Consider the following 21,520-nt stretch of genomic DNA (forward strand, 5'->3'; position numbering starts at 1 on the left):
ATTTGTGTTAGAAATCCAATGTGCATTCTTTACTCTTCACTGGGCATAATTATGCTTAGGTTAATGTATAGCCAACTGTTGTATGGCAGTGATCTCAAGAAATCTTTCTGTTGCTTCCTATTTCCCAGAGTTCGAGATACCCTCTGTCTTCTGCATATCATAATAGATGATTAACTATGACAGAACAAGGAAAATCAGGTGGGCAGAATACATCTTTTAAAAGGTTGACTTAAAGAAGGCTTCTTTCCATGTTATAGCTGTGTACAAACTATGGCATCATCTAAAGTCTTCTACTGCAAAATTGTTTCACATTGTTATAAAATAAACCTTAGTAGGCTTAAATAAATATGAAAAGGATAAGACTGAGAAAAAAAATCACTGAGGCATTCATTTAATTAAAATCAATATCTTCATCATTTTCTGTGTTTATTGATATTTTATATTGTTAGTTACTTGAATAAGGTGAACCTTCCGTATCATTTACAGTGTGGTGAACCATAAACTGGTAGCTATACTGAAGAAAAATTAATGTATGTTTTAGGTCACAGAGACTGCCAAATAAAGTTATTGCAATCAGATTGTTTTATTGAAACTATACAAGTACTCACATACAGAAATAATAGTTGTCAGTAAAAGGTTGAAAGATGTGGGTTTGTTTGGGTTTTTTTTGCTCTAATCTACACACTTGCTTTTGTTTACTCTTGCTAAAGTGTCATCATGAAGGAAAGCAGGGCTGGCCTGGGGCCAAACATGTGAGTAATCAAAATTTAACACAGGCTCCCTTTTGCTCAGCTCTTTGTTCTTCTCATCTTAAGACCATCTCTCTTCCCCAGAACACAGTTATTAAATATTTGTCATCTTGTTTCTAGCTGCAACTTATCTTTCTGTCTCCAGCCTTTACTAGACAGGGCAGCACATTACAAATGCTGAGGAAGTATATTTGATTTAATACATAAATGAGTGAATGAATCAATGAATGAATTGTAGGCCCAAATCCTAGTTTGTAGCCCAACCAGTACTACATTTTTAATCTTGAAAATCCAAAATTAATTTCCCTTTCCTTATTTTTTACTCCTTTTAGTGTTTCCAGTTTATCTAGTTATAAAAATATAAAATTATGATTGCAATAATTAACATTAGAATATAAATGATATACCCTCACAAAGTTATTTGCTTTAAATTTAAATGAAACTCTATTTTTGTAGCATTTCAGCCATTGTGGTAAGAAAAAACTAGACTGTGACCAGGTCTATATTTCAGCTAGTTTTCCAAGTAGCAAAGCTAGTCCTGAGAAAGATGGTTAAGTATGTACCAGATACACAATATAAATTTATTTACTGATTGATGAGAGAAGATGAGAATTCAAACCCTGGGATGATATCTCAAATATGAATGTTTGGGTTTTGTTATATTTCATTGGAAGAAAGACTTTTACCTCATCATTACAAAATTTTAGGAAACTATTCAAATTTCCTTGATAGTCTTGTCTAAGTAGTCCATGTAGATGAGATTAAGTTTCGATCAAAGAAGATGATCAGTGAGAACTGTTTCTCCATTTCAGACATCAATAGCAGACAATTTCCTGCCAGCCTGGGAAAATAGGGTAATAGGATGTTGTGTGACAATGTGACAGAGCAGATTTTTTTTACAGGAAAACGGGGCTTAAAAGTTACGTCAAAAACTCTTTTAGAATGTACATAGTTGGCAAATAAAATTCAGGCTGCACCTAAGATGGGGGAAAAAAAGAATATACATAGTTGAAACACAAACTATTATTCATAATATCTATTTTAGTCTTTTGAAGTTCAAATTTTATATTACCAAGGGAATATGTAAATGAAATTTTACAGTCATATGTACAAAATCCCCTAGTCTGAAGTCATGTACTAAGTTTCTTAGTGATCCTAAGTATTTCAAAACTTCTTCCTGCCAAATATTCTGCATCTATTTTATGAAAAGCCTGAGGTACTATATTCTCTATATCAAATTAAACTAGGTCTCTATTTCCCACAACTGCCAAAAACATGATAAAATTCATATTCTCTTTATTCAGACAACTGGATGGGGACTTCTCAATGAAACTAGTTCCGAAGATATGATTGTTTGAGTACTTCCTGTACGGGGTTCCTCAACATATTAGAGATGAAAGGTAATAAGGAAAATACATTTATTTATTTATTTTACAAATTTATTTATTTGGGGGCTGCGTTGGGTTTTCGTTGCTGGGCACGGGCTTTCTCTAGTTGCGGCGAGCGGGGGCTGCTCTTCGTTGTGGTGCGTGGGCTTCGCATTGCGGTGGCTTCTCTTGTTGCAGAGCACAGGCTCTAGGTGTGCAGGCTTCAGCAGTGGTGGCTCGCGGGCTCAGTAGTTGTGGGGCACGGGTTTAGTTGCTCTGTGGTATGTGGGATCTTCCCAGACCAGGGATCGAGCCTGTGTCCCCTGCATTGGCAGTCTGATTCTTAACCACTGCACCACCAGGGAAGTCCCGAAAATACATTTAAAATTTGACAAATTGTCAACATTATCAAGAACATTTTGAAGGTCTCTTTAGGTGTGTAAGCACTACATAAATCAAATATTTAGACAAGGTTCCTACAATTTAGACATTCTCAGTCTAAGATATAGTTCTTAAAACAGACATTAAATTATAGATGCCTAGAATTTGAAACCTGAAAAAATTTTAATGATTACCAATGTGAACACTGAGGCTAAGTGATCAATAAAATTCTCCAAGTTGATGAGTCTAAACTAGAATCTTGGTTTTCTGATTATCAGTCCAGTCTGCTGTCTATTTTTTTAAGAATCCAGATTTCTTAACTGTCCACATTATTAAGGGAACTTGAATGATATAAGGAGTACTCCATCAGCTTTCTAACTAAGCAGTGCAAGAACAGAATTCCAGCTTCTCCAGTTACTGTGTGAGCTTATGAAGTACAGTTTTCCAATCTAAACCTCAGTTACTTGCTGGCAAAACTTTTATCTGTGTAGACGTACGTACGTAGGACCAGAAGAGTGACCAATCAACAGAATAACCACAGCTAGCCCTTACTGCCACTGCAGTCTACTCATCTCTATAGGAAATGGGAGCAGCACAGGCCTGGTCTCTTGTTGGTTCCATTCAGGTACAGTCTTATAGGAAGTCAGGGTACACACCGGTGGTTTATGTGCATGAACTGGGTAGCATTAGTAACAACTGCTTTGTTATTAGGGTTTTAAAGTGTTTTACAAGGCTGAAAGCCATTACTGTAATGCAGCTCCTCAACATATATATTAAGCCAAGGAGAAGAAAGAAACTGAGAACACGTGGGGGTGAGAAATGCACATTTTGCTATCTTACATTTTTCCTGGTTGGTTTTCTTCCAAAGCCATAGCAACCCCCACAGAGAGGATTTTGTTTGTTTGTTTTGCCTATTGAGTGTAATATTAGAGTTACTGAATTATCTTCTGTAGCAGCCAAAATTCAAAAAGGGGAGAAAACTGTTTAGAAAAACACAAGTGGAAGTATTTTAGCTAAATACACCTTTCATTTTAAAAGGTCTTAATTGTGTGTTGTCTTCTTGTTACTGATGTTGGTGTTTGAGTGAAAATGTTCATTGCAGGTCAGTAAGTTTGAGAGTTCTTTAACATTTATACACGTCTTTAAATCAGATTCAGAGTTTATAGAATTGCATTCTATCCTTACATTGGGCCTACAGGTATATATTCTTTGAGTGATACAATATTTATTTATTTTAATTGTATTTAAGCATCATTAACAAGGTCATACATTTTCCATGTCTCCACAGTTCTCACTGATCCCTGTATCTTGTATCTGGATACTTCATTTTTTACATTGCCCATGGCTCCTAAAAGCATTAAAGTTCACAGTCCCCAGGTTAGGTATTACTGTTGTTATTTCCCTTTCCTCTAGAGAAGAAAATACAAGGATAGAAAAGGAGTACCTTAAAGGTAAGGAGGACGGGAAGAAGTTATTGAAATTATTTGTAGATAACTAAGCAATATCTAAAATGTGAAAAGAGGATGGAAATGGTTGAAGTATAAAGCAGAATAAGAAAATAACTTCCCTAAAATCAAGATTTCAAAAGGCAAGAAGAGCATACCTCCCTGCCTGGAAGGTCTTGTGGGTAGCAGTTAGGACTGCCTTTAGCCGTATGTAACAGAAACTCCAGTACAGTGCTTGACAAAACAGGTGTTTTCTTCCTCATACAGTAAGAATTCCAGGATACTTCAGGGTTGGTATACTGCTAAGGGAAGTCATCTGCATTGGCTCCTTCTCCTTTTTATCTACATTCCAAAGTGTGTGGATTTTGTTCTTACGATTGCAAGATGGCTCTTGTGTATTCAAGCATCATGTCCCATTCCAGATATGAACTAGGGGGTGGGGCAAAAAGAAAAGATACATTCTGGCTGTTGAGCAAAAACATTTTAGGTTCTTTCAAAGCCTCCTCCAGTAGTTTTCTGCTTGCATTTTATTGGTCTGAACTGCATTACACAGCCAAATATAGCTGGAAGGTCATTTCAGAAAATTAGTACTTCTAACTGAACATCTTGAACAAGATTAGGGTACTGTTGCAGAAAAGGAAGAGGAGAAAAGATTTGGAGTAATTTGGTTGAGCCATTTATTGAGCCATTTTAGTCTAGAAACTTGTGGTTTGCCATCAGTTCTGATAAATTTCCTTGTATTATCTCTTTCTCTGGAATTATTGTTATCTTGGGCCTCCTTGAATTGATACCACTGTTTTCCTTTCTTCTTTCTCTGGCCACTTTTCTTACTTTATGGAAAATTTCTTTAGCTTTGTCTTCCGAATCTTCACTGCAATTTTTATTTATGTGATCATACTTTAATTTTTTAAGCTTCTTTTTTTTGTTTTCTAAAGAGTTCTTTTTCAGTATCCTGTTCTTGTTTCTTCTCTTATCTCTCTGCTGCCAGTAATTATAGGTTTCCTTTTTTGAAGATTTCTTTAGTTCCCTGAAAATTTTCCATTTCCTCAGTGCTTCTTTATTTTTTCTCTTTTGCATTAGAATTATCCCATACATCCTTGATTATCCTTGGTTTTCTGTTTCTAATATTACTGACACACTAAAAACCTTACTGGAAGTTTGTGTCTATGGATAGAGTGGAGTTTGAGTAGTGCATGTCAAGTGGTAGGCTTTGTGTGGTAGGGCAGGGACCTTGATGATGAAGGTTCCTGTCTATATCTCTAAGTGTTTTCCTCTTAAGTTCAACACAGAACACCCCCAGAGAAAAATTCTTCAATCCTTAGTCAGGCAAGAGCTTTAATATCGCATTGTTCAGTGTGTAGACTTTCATTTTATCTCTACCTTGAATACAGTGTTCTCACCTTCAGTTAATATCACTGAATACAAAATCTCTCTTGTTTACCCTCTAATGAGTAGGTCTCAGCTTTCAGCCAGGTATGGTGAAGTTGACACCTGGCAGTGTGGTGTGGAAGGAAATTTAGAGGTATCATTGATTCTTACACAGACTTTGCACCAATTCTTGTATTTGCAATTGCATCTGCATCCCACTTTCAGGGATACCTGTTATTTGTATACCATACTTTTTCTCTTCTTTTCACTCTCATTTTTCTGAGGCATATCCTTAAATAATCTCCTCATAATGTATACATATGAGATAAAACTCCTGAATCTTTATGTATGTGAAAATGTATTTCTTTTGCTCTCATCCTCAGTTGATAGTTTAGCTGGGAATACAATTCTAGGTTTAAAAATCATGTTTTTCCCCTGATAAATTTGAGACAGCATCACTCTATTTTCTTCTAGCATTCCATATTATTGATTGGAAATCTGATACTAGTCAGAAAACTCCGTATGTTATCTATTCCTTATTTGTCGATGCTTTTATTATTTTCCCATTAACTTGCTGTTCTAGAATTTTACACTTATATACTATTGAACATTATGCGTTTCAACCCAGCAGTAATCTTTCCTCCAACATCCCTAACAGAAGCCTGGTTTCATTGAGATAACTGCTCCTCCTCCATACAAATTTCAGAAGACTGAGGGTAAATAGAAGATCCTGAAAGTGTCCAGGGTGTGACTGGGGGAAGGAAGCAGACTACATTCAGTGGATAAGGAATCAGAATGGTGACTTCTCAGAACAACACTGGAAATGGAAGTCAATGAAGTACTGTGTTCAAAAATTGAGGGAGGTGAGTAACATTATCAAGATGGCTGAATAAGATATCCCTTGTGGAATCCCTCCATCAACAACAATTTGGTATCCATCACAGAAAAAAGTGCTTCTGTGGGAGCTGTGGGATTCAGCAGCACATGCCAAAGTCTCGTCCACCTGTGCATTAAGTAGTAAGAAAACAGATCTTGGTTCTGGTTGTGGATCCTGAAGTGGCCCATGAACTGGCTCTAGGACTGGCCCATGGAACAGAAGCTCTGGAGAACATTGGCTTAGACAATCACCCATGGATGAGAGAGCCTTTGTGGAAGTCCAGGAGTCCGATAGAGACGTTCCAGCACACTGTTGGAACAAAATAGCTGAGACTGGACAAATTGAAGAGGGTGAGAGAAACAGCTTGAGTTTACCTGCATCACCCCTCCCCCTAGGTGGCCCAGTTCAGTGCCAAGAAAGCCCTTCTCAGCCTGTGATTTCTCCCATGAAGGAAAACGAGAATGTGAGTGAGTGCCCAGCTTCCGCAGCTGTGTGGGATGCTACCAAAGGCCCATTGCTCTCTCACTCCATCTGGAGTACTGAGTCATAAGCTGTAGGACTGGGAAATGGTAGGCGGCTGGGAGAACAGCAGCCAGGGCTCAAAATGCATCAGAGGAACATGGATCCCACTAAACTGCATCATGGACTCCATCAGGAGGCCCACACCATAGCTGTTGGGGTGCCTCACCCATGAATCCCCCTAACTGGCACATGGGCACCCATAGCACACTGTGCACCACACCCACACACCACCACCCTGTGACCAGCTCCCTGTAAAGCTCCTGAAGGTAGCAAGAGCAAGATTTGGCAGACAGCTAGTGAGCATGTACAGAAAGCTGAACAGAATCTGTGGGTGAGAAAGTGACCACAAACTTGAACATTTAACATTGCCTTTGGGTAAACAAAAAGGAAGCTGTCAGTAATTGGCCGGCTGTGCAGCAGGATGGAGAGAAAGCATACAAGCTTAGTAATTCTGCCACAAGAGGGAGCAAGGAGTGTAGAGAAAGCATATCTAAAGAAAACCTCAGAATCCCTAGTAGGCCTGAAAGAAGGTAATTCTTTTCCAAAGTTAGTCAGTAAAGATTGGAGAAGGTGACTAGTACTTAAAATGTGAAGTAAACAATGCAAGACTTCAAGGAGTGTGAAAAAAAATCAAGGAAACATGACACCACAAATGTATTATAATAATCTTCCAGTAATGGACCCCAAAGGCATGGAGATCTGCCAATTATCCAATAAAGAATTCAAAATAACTGTTTTAAGGAAGCTCAGTGAGCTACAAGAAAATAGAGAAACACAACTCAATAAAATCAGGAAAACAATTCATGAACAAAATGAGAAGTTTAACAAAGAGATAGAAATCATTAAAAAGAATCAATATAAAACTATTGAGGAAAAAGAACGCAATGAATGAAATGAAGAATACAATAGAGAATATCAACAACAAAATGGATCAAGCAAAAGAAAGAATATAAGAAACAGAAGACAGACACTTTGAAATTATCCATTCAGAGAACAAAGAAAAAATAATGAAAAAGAGCAAAGAAAGTTTATGTGATCTATGGTATACCATCAAATGAACGAACTGGCAAATTATTGGAGTTCCAGAAGGAGAGGAGAGGGAGAAGGGGGCAGAAAACTTATTTTAAAAAATAATAGCTGAGAAATTTCTAAACTCTGGGGAGAGATTTGGCCATGCATGTTTTTGAAGGTCATAAGTCCCCAAACAAATTCAACTCAAAATATCTTCTCCAAGACACATTATATTAAAGCAGTAAAAAAATCAAAGATAAATAGAGAATCTTAAATGCAGGAAAAGAAACTTATCTTACTAAGGAAACCTCATAAGTCTATCAGAGGATTTATCAGCAGAAACCTTACAGTCCAGGAGACAGTGGGATCATATATTCAAAGCACTGAGAGAAAAAACACTACCAACCAAGAATACTTTATCTGGCAGAGTTGTCCTTCACAAATGAAGGAGAGATAAAGACATTCATAGACAAACAAAGCTAAGGAAGTTCATCATCGCTAGACTTGCCTTACAAAAAATGATGAAAGGAGTTCTCCAAGCTAAAATAAAACAACTCTACTTATTAACATGAAAACATATGAAAGTATACAACACTGGTAAAGGTAAGTATATGGGAAGATTAAAAAATGAATTCTGTAATATGATGGTGTGTTAACAACTTAGTATAAAGATTAAGGGGGAGGAATATTAAAAATAACTATAGCTACTGTAAGCTGTTAACAAATATACAACATAAAAATAGGTAAATTTTGATATCAAAAAATTAAAAAGGGGGAGTAAAAAGGCAGAGTTATTGTATGCAATCAAACTTAAGTTGCTATTAGCTAAAACACTGTTATATCTATAAGATGTTTTATGTAAACTTCATGGTAACCACAAAACAAACACCTACAGTAGACAGACAAAAGATAATGAGAAGGAAATAAAAGCATACCACTATGGATAATCATCAATTCAGAAACACAGACAGAAGGAAAGGAAGAGAGGAAGACGGAAATTATATAAAAGCCAGAAAATAATTACTAAGATGGCATTGTTAACTCTTTACTTATCAATAATTACTCTAAATGTAAGTGGATTAAATTCTTTAATCAAAAAGCATAGAGTAGTTGAATGGATTTTAAAAAATACTATACGTTCCCTACAAGAGACTCACTTCAGCTTTAAGGACACACATAGGCTCAAAGTGAAGGGATGGGGAAAGATATTCCATGCAAGTGGAACCTAAAGAGAGCAAGGGTAGCTATACTTACATAAGAAAAAATAGACTTTAAGTCAAAAACTGTAATAAGAGACAAAGAAGCTCATTATATATGATAAAGGGGTCAACACATCAAGAGGCTATAACAATCATAAATATGTATGCACCCAACATAAGTGGATCTAAACATACAAAGCAAATACAGATCTGAAGGTAGAAATAGACAACAAAAAATAATAGTAGAATATGAAGGGACATCAATATCCCACACTCAACAATGGATAGATCATCCAGACAGACAATCAATAAGGAAATGTTGCACTTGGATTATATTTTAGATGAAATGGACCTAACAGACTTATACAGAATATTGTATCCAACATTAGCAGAACAAACATTCTTCTTAAGTGCACACAAACTCTCCAGAATAGATCATATGTTAAGTCACAAAACAAGTCTCAGCAAATTTAAGAAGATTGAAATTATACCAAGTATCTCTTCTGACCACAATGTAATGAAACTAGAAATCAATAACAATAGAAGAACTGGAAAATTCACAACTATGTGGAAATTAACACTTTTCTAAACAACTCATGGGTAAAGAAAGAAATCTAAAGGAAAATTAAAAAAAAAATTTTGACACAAACAAAAGTGGAAAATCAACATGCCAAAACTTATGGGATGCAGCAAAAGCAGTACTAAGAGGAGTGTTCATAGTGGTAAGTTCCTACATTACACAAAAGAAAGATCTCAAATAAAAAACTTAACTTTACAACTTAAAGAATTAGACAAGGAAGCATAAACTAAGCCCAAAATTAGCAGAAGAAAGGAAATAATAAGGACTAGCTAAGAAAATATGAGAGAAGACTCAAAATCAGAAATGAAAGAGGACATTACAAAAGATATCACAGAAATGCAAAAGTTCATAAGAGACTACTGTGAACAATTATATGCCATTAAACTGGATAATCTAAAAATAAAATGGATAAATCCCTAGACACATACAACCTACCAAGAATGAATCATAAAGAAATTGAAAATAGGAACAGACCAATTGCTAGTAAGGAGCTGAAGTAATCAAAAGCCTCCAAACAGGCTTTCCTGGTGGCACAGTGGTTGAGAGTCTGCCTGCTGATGCAGGGGACACGGGTTCATGCCCTGGTCCGGGAAGATCCCACATGCCGCAGAGCTGCTGGGCCCGTGAGCCATGGCTGCTGAGCCTGCGCATCCAGAGCCTGTGCTCCACAACGGGAGAGGCCACAACAGTGAGAGGCCCGTGTACCGCAAAAAAAAAAAAAAAAAAAAAAAAAAAAGCCTCCAAACAAAGCACAGGACAAAAAGTTTTCTCTGGTGAATTTTATCAAACATTTAAAGAACTATTGCTGGGACTTCCCTGGTGGCACAGTGGTTAAGAATACACCTGCCAATGCAGGGGACACAGGTTCAAGCCCTGGTCTGGGAAGATCCCACATGCCATGGAGCAACTGAGCCTGTGCACCACAACTACTAAGCCTGAGCTCTAGAGCCCATGAGCCACAACTACAGAGCCCACATGCCACAACTACTGAAGCCCACGTGCCTAGAGTCCGTGCACTGCAACAAGAGAAGCCACTGTGATGAGAAGCCTGTGCACCACAACGAAGAGTAGTCCCTGCTGGCTGCAACTAGAGAAAGCCTGAATGCAGCAACGGAGACCCAACACAGCCAAAAATTAATTAATTTTAAAAAATAAATGAAGAACTATTGCCAATCCTTCCTGAACTCTTCCAAAAAACTGAAGAGGAGGCTATATTTCCAAACTCATTTTAGAAGGCCAGCTCTGACACAAAGCCATATAAGGACACTATAAGAAAAGAAAGCTACAGGCCAATATTCCAAATGAATATAGGTGTAAAAATTTCCAACAATGTATTAGCAAACCAAATTCAACAACACACTAAAAGAATCATACACTGTGATCAAGTGCAATTTATTCCTAGGATTCAAGGGTGGTTCAACATATACAAGGCAATAAGTGTGATTCACAGCATGAATAGAATGCAAGACAAAAATTATATGAACATCTCAATAGATGCAGAAATATCATTTGACAAAATTCAATATCCTTTCATGATAAAGACTGAATAATGTGAATATAGAAGGAACATACCTCAACATAATAAAAGCTATATATGACAAGCCCACAGATAACATCATACTCAATGGTGAGAGGTTGAAAGCTTTTCCTCTGAGGTCAGGAACAAGACAAAGGTGCCCACTGTCACCACTCCTATTCAGCATGGTATTAAAAGTCCTAGCCAAAATAATTAGGGAAATAAACAAAATAAAAGACATCCAAATCAGTAAGGAAGAGGAGTAAAATTGCCTGTTTGCAGATGATATGATATTATTTTTAGAAAAATACGAAAGGCTCCACCAAAAAACTGTTAGACCTAATAAATAAATTCAGTAAAATTTCAGTACGTAAAATTAATATACAAAAATTGGTTGTGTTTCTAAACACTAACAATGAACTATCTGAAAAGAACATAAGAAAACATGGCCATTTACAATAGTCTCCAAAAAAAAATACTTAGGAATGAATTTAACCAAAGAAGTGAAATACCTGCACACTGAAGTGTATAAGACATTGATGAAAGAAATTGAAGATAAAAATAAATGGAAAGCTATCTCCGATTATGAATTGAAGGAATTAATATTTTTAAAATATCCATACTATTCAAAGCCATCTATAGATTCAGTGCAATCCCCCAAAATTCCAATAGCATTTTTTCACTGAAAAAGAAAAAAATAATTCTAAAATTCACATGGAACCACAAAAGATCCCAGAGTGCCAAAGTATTTCTGAGAAAGAAGAACAAAGCTGGAAGCATCACAATTCCTGATTTCAAACTATATTACAAAGGAACAAAGTAATCAAAACAACGTGGTACTGGCATAAAAATAGACACATAGACCAATAGAACAGAATCTAGAGCCCAGAAATTAATTCTCACACTTAGCTTCAACTAATATGTGACAAGGAAGCCAAGAATACTCAATGGAGAAAGGATAATCTCTTCCATAAATGGTACTGGGCAGTGTACAATCACATGCAAAAGAATGAAATTGAACCCCTTTCCTACACCACTTACAAAAATTAACTTGAAATCAATTATAGATTTAATCATATGATCTGAAACAGTGAAACTACTAGGAGAAAACGGGAAAAGCTCCTTGACATCCGTCTTGGCAATGATTGTTTGGATATGACACCAAATGCACAAGTAACAAAAGCAAAAGTAAATAAACTGGACTACGTCAAACTAAAAAGCTTCTGCACAGCAAAAGAAACAATCAGTAAACTGAAAAGGTAACCTATGGAATGGGTTAAACTATTTCCATAACACCTATCAGATAAGGGGTTAATAATTAAAATATATAAGGAACACAACTCAATAGCAAAAAACCAAACATTCCAATAAAAAATGGGCAGAGGACCTGAAAAGACATTTTTTCAAAGAAGACATACAAATGGCCAACCAGTACTTGAAAAGATTTTAACGTCCCTCATCATCAGGAAAATGCAAATCAAAACCACAATGAAATATCACTTCACACCTGTTAGAATGGCTGTATAAAAAAAGACATGAGATTAAAAAGTGTTGGTAAAGATGTGGAAAAAAGGGGATCCTTGTACACTATTGCTGGAAATGTAAATTGGTACATCTACTATGGAAACTGTAGGGTGGTTCCTCAAAAAATTAAAAATAGAACTACCATGTAACCTAGCAATCCCACTTCTGTGTATATATCCAAAGGAAATGAAATCAAATCTTAAAGAAATATCCACATTCCCATGTTCATTTCCACACTATTCCCAGTAGCCAGGATATAAAAACAATATGTGTCTGTCTACAGATGAATGAATGAAGAATATTCACGTATGAATATTATTCAACACGAGAAAGAAGGAAATCCTTCCAGTTGAGACGACATGTATGAAACTTGAGGACATTATGTTAAGTGAAATAAGTCATACAGAAAAAATGCAAATACTGTATGATATCACTTATATGTGGAATTTTAAAAAGCTGAACTCATAGAGTAGAATGGTGTTTGCCATGGGTTGGGGAGTGGAGGAAATGAGGAGATGCTGATTCATGGGTACAAATTTCCAGTTATACAATAAATAAGTCCTGAGGATTTAATGTACAGCATGGTGACTATAGGTAACAATACTGTATAGTATTCTTGAAAGTTGCTAAAAGTAAATCTTAAATGTTCACACTCTCACACACACACACACACACACACACACACACACACACACGGTAATTATGTAAGGTGATGGAGGTGTTAACTATATTGTGGTAATCATTTAACAATATATGTGTATCAAATCATCATGTTATATTCCTAAAATTATATAATGTGATATGTAAATTATATTTCAATAAAACTGGAAAAATAAAATTAAAAATTCATGGAAAATAATTTGCACCCTAGAATTCTATACCCTCTCAAGCTATATGTCATGTGTGAGGGTAGAATAAAGAAAATTTTAGTTTTGCCAAAACTAAAAAAAAATTACTTTGAACATAAATTGTCTCAGGAAGCTACATGAAATTTTACTCAATAACAACAATGAAAAGAACAAGAAGGAAGGATGAAAGGAAGGAAAGAAGGAGGGAAGGAAGGAAGGGAGGGAGGGAGGAAGGGAGGGAGGGAAAGAGAAAAAAAGAAAGGGGGTAGTAAACCATGAAAGAGGAAGACACAGTATTCAGGAAATCTAGAATATAATACAGGACAAAATTAAGGGAATTCTCAGGAGATGATGAAAAGGAAGTTTTAGTCACAGAGAGAAATTAGTCTAGAACTGAGCAGGACAGAAGCTTCCAAGGACACCTGCATGGGGGGAAGAAAATGACCGCTAATTTATCTGTCTTTGAATGTACTGATGTAATAAGGTACTTGACTGTATTGCACCAGCAAATAATTGGGGATAAAATGGTGGTAGGTCATGGAAAACTGAGAAGATGACAAAGAAAGTATTAACTTCAGGAAAAACAAAGAGATCAAAAGAAAATGTAATCATCATATCCTATACAGATTAACTGTTAACAAAATATAAACTTTTGGTTTAACAAAAATTTTGAATAAAGTGTGCATTAGGGATGTATAAGGTATTATATGTTCATATTTTTATAATAGATAGTGATATGGTCAATAATATCTAAACTAATAAAATTTTTAAAGTAGTAAAGCATGTTATTTAGAAATATGAGTTGCACATCAGGAGAATTAGCTAAAAAAGATTTGACAGTGATTATACGTTTGGGAGCAGGAATTGTCATTGGGCTGTTGAGTAGGATAAGGGAGTGCTAATTTTTATTATAAGCCTTGAAAATCTATTTGACCTTTAAATCTATGTACATCTATTTGTTTAATCAAAATAAAATAGTTTTTAAAGGAGTATATTAGTCATATAGTTTAATTTTTATTATAAGATACATTTTTAAAGTGATATAATTAGCCTTTTTCAGCTTCTTTTAGATGATTTCATTATCAGTATGCCCTAGCGTGGTTATTCATAATCCTACATCTTCAGTTCACCCTAAATCCACTCCTAATGCATTATTTTAAGACACTTTGACAAGTAGATAAAAGCAAAGATAACTGATTTGATTAAGTCTATACATATAGCAAGTGTTCTCAAGAAGCTGTTTAATTTCTTCTTTTGCATTTAGGAATTTATGGCAAAAGTTATAGGTTGGAAAATAAAATCTACCACCGAAGTATAAACATTATTCATGCAAATTATAACAACATTCATAAAATTTATGTGCAAGGTAATCTGTTAGATGGTTATTCAAATGTGGCAAAGTAAAGTTGAAAATAAAATCAGACATCTGGTGACAGAATATATGTAATCAGGAGGCTATAGATGTGCATGTCAATCAGTCATCATGCCCTTGAGGAACTCTGAATTTGAAAATGCTACCTTTTACTCCAAGATTTACCCCTGATTGAAGTGAATGCCCCAAGTCAGTAATTGATAACATCCTTATTTATCTATGTTAAAATTGTATATTTCCCATTTAACGTTCCTAAGAATATTCTTCGCCATTTCACAGTTGCTCTGGAAAAAAATATCATCAAAAGTGCTTATGATGGTTATTTTTTTGTGCCAACTTGACTGGGCCACTGATTGCCCAGAGATTTGGTAAAACATTCTGGGTGTGTCTGTGAGGGTATTTTCGGATGAGATTAACATTTGAATTGGCAGACTGAGTAAAGCAGACTGCCCTCCCCAATGTGGGTGGGTCTCATCCAATCCATTGATGGCCTGCCTAGAACAAAAAGGCAGAGTGAGAATTCCCTTTCTGCATGATTGTTTGCTAGCCTGGACATCAGTCCTCTCCAGCCTTCATACTGGGACTCAGACTGGAACTTACACCATCAGCTCTCCTGGTTTTCAGGCCTTCAAATTCAGACTCTCCTGGGTCAACTGATGATCCAGGAACTTCTCAGTCTCTATTACTGTGAGTCAATTTCCTATAATCTCTCTCTCTCTCTGTATATATACTATTAGTTCTGTTTCTCTGAAGAACCCAGACTAATACAGTACTTTTATATAACTTTTCTGTAGGAAAATAGAAAATTCAGTTAAATTGATATTTCTAAGTACAGTGGTCCCCCCTTATCTGTGGAGGATATATTCCAAGACCCCCAGTGAACACCTGAAACCACAGATATTACTGAACTCTAGATATACTATGTTTTTTCCTATACATACATACCTATAATAAAATTTAATTTATAAATAAGGTACAGTAAGAGATTAACAACAATAACTAATAATAAAATAGCACAATTATAAAATACTGTAATAAAGCTATGTGAATGTGGTCTCTCTCCCTCAAAATATCTAATGTACAAATATAATGCCTTTTCCATCATAACTACTTATCCTGCACTGTGGTCATAACATTAGCAGTTTGAGGTGTGACAGAAAAACTAGCATGAATTTCTCTTTCCTTCTTCACAATTCAGGGATAGAGGATTCCTTCTTACTGTAGATCTTAGCAATCTTAGCATACAATTTTTTTTTCTTTATTGAGAACTTTCACCTTTTCACTTAACGGAAGCGCTTTAAGGCTTCTCTTTGGTACATCTGAATTCGAGCATCACTATTCATGCACTTTGGAGCCAGTATTAACTAAAATAAGGGTGACTTGAACATAAGCACGGTGATACCACAACGTTCAATCTGATAACTAAGATGGTTACTAAGTGACTAACTGGTGGGATTCGCTGAACAAAGGGATGTTTCACATGGGGTGGGGGTGTGAGATTTCATCATGCTACTCAGAATGGCATGCAATTTAAAACTTATGAATTTCCTTTTTTTCTGGAATTTTCCATTTAATATTTTGGGCCCAAGGCTGGCCACTGGTAACTGAAACCACAGAGAGCAAAACTGCAGATAAAGGGGGCTACTGAATAGTTAAGCTAACTGAAGTCATGGATTGCTAATTTTGTCTTTTGGCTTGAATGTAACAAGAATCAACTAATGCTTATTTAGGCCAAAAATAATTTTAAAAAGAAAGGTGGGGAGGAATTTATTTTAAGGAGACATAGTATCTCAGTGACATGAAGGGCAGAAGCCCATGAAGGGGCTAGAACAGGACATGGGATGCCATTTCATATTCCCAGCTCTACTTATCTCAGGACATTTGTTTTATTTCTTTTTCTCTCCACTGGCAAACTGTCACTGTTACTCTGTTCACATGGTGGTAACCGTGCCATAATTCCAGAGGTTTTACTTTTCATTCATTCAAGAGACTAGCCCATGTAAAGATGAAACTCTTAATACTAACTCTGGATTCCTGAGGGAGGGATTTGATTGGCCATATTTGAGTCAGGTACTCTCCTTGGTCCGTGTATCCGCCATCAGGAGCATGGAGTCACGTTGTACAAACATGGCTGCCACTTCTTGCACCTGTGCCTATGTGGATAAGGATTGGAAAGAGTAGGAGTCCCCAGATAAAACAGGATAATTCTGACCTTACGGTTCCTTCCAGTAATTATGTTAGGACCTTCGATGTGTCCAGCCCTGGGGATGTAGTTCTGAAAAAGACAGACATATTTCTTGCCCTCACAAACTATCTAGTTAGGTGTAGTAGGTCAGGGAGGGGGCTGGTGAGGATTGAATTTATATCTATTTAAACTGCCAATATAATACAATGCAATGAGCGATATTATGCCGACAGAGAAGGTGTTATGGAACTGAGAAGAGATATCTCACTAAGACTTGGGAGGTCAGTGACGTCTTCCTGTGAAAAATGACATCTATACTAGGACTACAAAGGTTTATAGAGATTAGCCTGGTCAAATAGATGAAGATACAATATAATGGAAATGACCAAGACTCTAATGTTTATGTAGACACATAGGTAATATTGATGGAACCAGAAAAAGTAGTATTGGAATGTTGATGGGTGTCTTCGTTTGGATTTCCCAAAAATCATATCCTGAGAGAAGATAAGACAGAATTAGTCCTCTAAAACAGATTCTTCCACCAAGGCTGGCCAACAGCAATATTAGGTTAGCATTCTTCCAGTGTAGCAACACCAGCCGAATAGAAGCACCCTTTCGTCAGTGGTTTTAGGATAAAGTTCCAGGGCTGACTCTCATAGAAACAATTTGAACCACTGCGCCAATCACTAGAGACAAACACGTGGAATATTCTGATTGGTCAGGGACTAGGGGATTGGGGAAGGCCACACTTGCATTACATGATCAAAGAGAAGATGTGGAGGAGAAGTTCTTCAAAAGACATCGCAGCATTAATACCAGAAGAAGAGGGATGGACGCTAGGTAGGCAAAATCAACAGATGTCTTCTAAAATGTGGGGTGTTACTCCTTCAATATTTATTTTGTACTTGGAGGTGTGTTATGCATTATACAGACTTAGCAACAAATACTTTTTTTGTAATAGAGTTCATCCTATGATTTTCCTCTATCAGAATAGTAATTTGGACATAAAGGATGATTGCAAAGAATAAAAACTTAAATCATCCACATTTTGGTTTTCAGTACATTATAAAATTCTACAGAAAGAGAATAGTCATTCTTAATGCATATTGGATTAGAGATTTTTTTTCACAGATATTTTTGAAAATCTGATGAATTGATTAATTCAATAGACCTGCCCTTTAGTAAATTGTTTGTACATGCATACTTCTGTCAAGGGGATTGACCATCTACGTGAAGACCAAGTTAAACCTCGGATCTAGATTGACTGAATGTTTTCAAAGCTCTTGGCTCCTTTGCAAGAAAGCAGACAGTCCTTTTCATAGTTGTAACCTAGGAAATGCCATTTCAATGAATTTGTTGATTTTTATTTTTAAACTGCTGAAATTATAAAGATACACAAACACTAAACACTGTATTCATACTGCATTCTTCTTCAATTCAGTGCCACAATCTTAAATTAAGGCAGATAAACTGTATTCAACTTCTGGTAAGGATACAAGGGCAAAAAATTAAGTCTTTCTGAAGCCTCTGAATATTGTTTATTCTCATAATAAAGAAGGCAGCTTGCTGCCTAATAAGATGTGGCCTGGGAGGTTGCTTTATCAATTTGTTGATCCCTTAGAGGAAAAAAAGCACATTTTAAAAGCAAATTCAAGAGTGAGACAGACCTGAATGCAATCCATTTACACTGAGAGCATGTTTCGGTACTGTGCCAAATGAAGAATTTTTGTACAGAAATTTATTCCTTCTACTTGCCTTCCCTAAAAAATATGATGTTCAAGAATTAAGTATATCTATGTCTTTAAGGAAGCACTGTAGGGTTTCCCTACCTTTTCCATAAACAATATTATAAATAACCACAAATCTGTGAAACTGCTAAAATGCTAAACTTACAAGTTTGCCAGATAAAATACAGGATGCCCAGTTAAATTTGAATTTCAGATAAACAACAATTATTTCTTAGGATAAGTTTGTCCCAAACATTGCATGGAACATACTTATCCTAAAAAATTTATTGTTGCTTATTTGAAATTAAAATTTAACTGGGCATCCTGTATTTTAATTTGCTAAATCTGGAAACTCTATAAACTTACAAATAATATTCTTTTATTTATTTGTAAATAAACATTTGGTTTGCATATTAAAGTTGTTTTGGTACTGGTGACTCATTTTACTGTCAGAGGTATGGTTTCTAGCTAAAATGACTATTTGAGAATATATAATTATATTCTCATTGAAGGTGTAATAGAATACTCGAAGCTTTGTTTTTTTCCATAAACAGTTTCCACTCCATCCCTTTCTGCTCCTGAAGAATTTTATGAAGAAAGCTAGACTGAAGTAGATGTTTCTTTATTTCAGATTGGTTTCAAATCAATTCTTTTAGCATTTGAGGAAATGTTATTAAAAGTTGCATATTTTCTGCTTTTAAAGTAACTTACCTATGTGATTTAAAATGATTTGTCTTTGAAAAAAAGAAACTTTTCAAAATGAACCATTATGTAGAGATGAAATCAGTGAGTCTAGAAAATGAATAATTCATTTTCAAGTAAATGAGAAATTATTTTGTGCTGTTACTTATACATTTTCACATTTATAGTTAAATAGTAATTTGCGATACACAGGGTATTAGTTGTGAATTGTGGTTTTCAATATCACAGACACATTTGTTGCTGTGGTTTTGCAATATCATTCCCTGATGGTTTTCTCAATTGTGGTTTTCATAATCATTGTTTGATAGTCATGTAGCTGTGGTTTGGAGCTGCTATATCCATTTGGACAGAGATAATTGCTTATAGGTTTTGCTGTCTTTTTATTTTATAACCTTAGTGAATTAAATGAGAAAAAGAAAAATTAAACTTTAAATATCATTAATATTCTCATTAAAAATGATGAGAAAACACAAAATGTAATAATATTCCTTAGTTTAATTCATTTATATTGACCAGAATAATATATCTATTTATAAATTTAGATGAGCTATATTTATTTCTAATACTGTAATCTGGTTATCATATCAATCTTGCCTTGAATTCTCTGACTTTTGCTCCTTTCAGCTTTTAAAGTGAATATTTAGTTGAGATTTATTTGTTTCTCTTTTGCTTTGCATATTTAACCATTTCAAATGCCAAAAGAAACATTAACTGTTACGATGTTTTAATTCCAATGGGCATTCTTTTTGGGTAACATAAAAAAGACAGCCAGTTTTATAAAAAGATGTTTAAAAACCATAATATATAATAATTCAATTCTAAGTATACCACTTTAATTGTAACGAATTGGAAATTAAGGAGGCAATAATCTGTAGTTCTGTCTGCTGATTCATTCCACAACACAAACACAAATAACCCTGCTTTTCATGGTACTTACAGCTTTAATTTGTTGGTTCTTCAGGGGAGGGACTTTGTCACTTAGTGCATTTTCCACTGCAAAGAACCATGTATTCTTACAAGCTCTGTGGCAATCGTACTAATGGTAATGTAATAAAATTCACAGTTGGTCTTCAGCTCTGTATTAACATTCTCTCAGCCATACCTTTCGCAGGGCAACTCTTTACACCTTCCAGAAGATGTTCTGATGGGGTTATCAATGACACTGATTACAGTGCTTCCTGCACACTGAACAGCCTGCATTATGCTCAATCAGCCCAGGCTCTCTGCTGACCTCCAGACCCTTTTAGCGTGTGGAGTTTGGCGGGGCTCACACCCATGTTAGTCAACCAAACAAAGGGGGGCTCGATTTCAGATCAGAATGGATGACCTCACAACCTGGGGGGGAACGTCGGGTGCATACATGTTAACGGCAGTGGAGTTTATTAGTAAATACTGATTACATAAAGCAGCCAGTTCCACTGTCTCTTGGATAGACGCCTCCTTCAAGTCCACCTGGGAGAATATATTTAAAACTCAGTGTATATGAAGCTATGAGAAATTAAGCTAGCCTCATGCAGCTTAACTTGGCCAAAATAATAACTATGCAAATCACTTAAAAATTTGTTCTTTTGTCTTGCAGTTTCCGACATACTACGCACACAATAATTGAATAATAATGAAACTAAACTTTAAAAGCTAAAGAACCATGAAATAGTTATTGGGTCTTACCTGCTTGGGAAATTATGGCAAGATCAAATCTTTTATTAGTCGCTGGTTGCTTCCCTGTGGCAGAAGAACTAAAAGAATGAAAGATTATGGGGAGGGGGTGGGACTTTAGAACTTCCACAGACTTCCTCAAAAAGTTAGTATTCTGATTAGAGATGGTTCCTTTCCCACAAGGGTAATCACCTAGCTAATGGTCCTCCTTTCTGATGGGAGAAAAATATCTGCCTCTCTCCAAATTCGGAATTTTTACAATCTAAAATGAAAACTCGAGGCGAGAAAGAGCACTTTTAGGACGCTGTTCAGCATCCCATCCGTGCTGGCCAAGTGGGGGGATGGTCCGCGTCCGCAGCGGTCTCCTTGGAACCTTGAGAGCAATGAAATGGTCTCCTGAGAGCCTGGGCAGAGGAGAGGACTTAACTGGCCCGAAGACATACAGCTGGCATTTGTGATCAGCTGGATCTCGCAGAGGATTTTGCCAGTGG

The 21,520-nt window shown here is 35.9% G+C and overlaps 1 long non-coding RNA gene and 1 other non-coding gene across 2 annotated transcripts; one reads left to right on the forward strand and one right to left on the reverse strand.

Moving 5' to 3' along the window:
- Positions 1–2,300: 2,300 nt before the first annotated feature.
- Positions 2,301–21,269, reverse strand: LOC132440394 (uncharacterized). The gene is made up of 3 exons (XR_009522566.1): positions 21,222–21,269; positions 21,042–21,109; positions 2,301–2,466 (listed from the first exon to the last, which is right to left on the reverse strand). It is a non-coding gene; the product is annotated as an uncharacterized lncRNA (long non-coding RNA).
- On the forward strand, positions 15,067–15,130 carry LOC132413446 (small nucleolar RNA SNORD66). Its single transcript, XR_009516740.1, has one exon. It is a non-coding gene; the product is annotated as a small nucleolar RNA SNORD66 (small nucleolar RNA).
- Positions 21,270–21,520: the final 251 nt, after the last annotated feature.

This window comes from Delphinus delphis, chromosome 17 (genome assembly GCF_949987515.2).
Source record: "Delphinus delphis chromosome 17, mDelDel1.2, whole genome shotgun sequence".
Taxonomy (NCBI): Eukaryota; Metazoa; Chordata; class Mammalia; order Artiodactyla; family Delphinidae; genus Delphinus; species Delphinus delphis.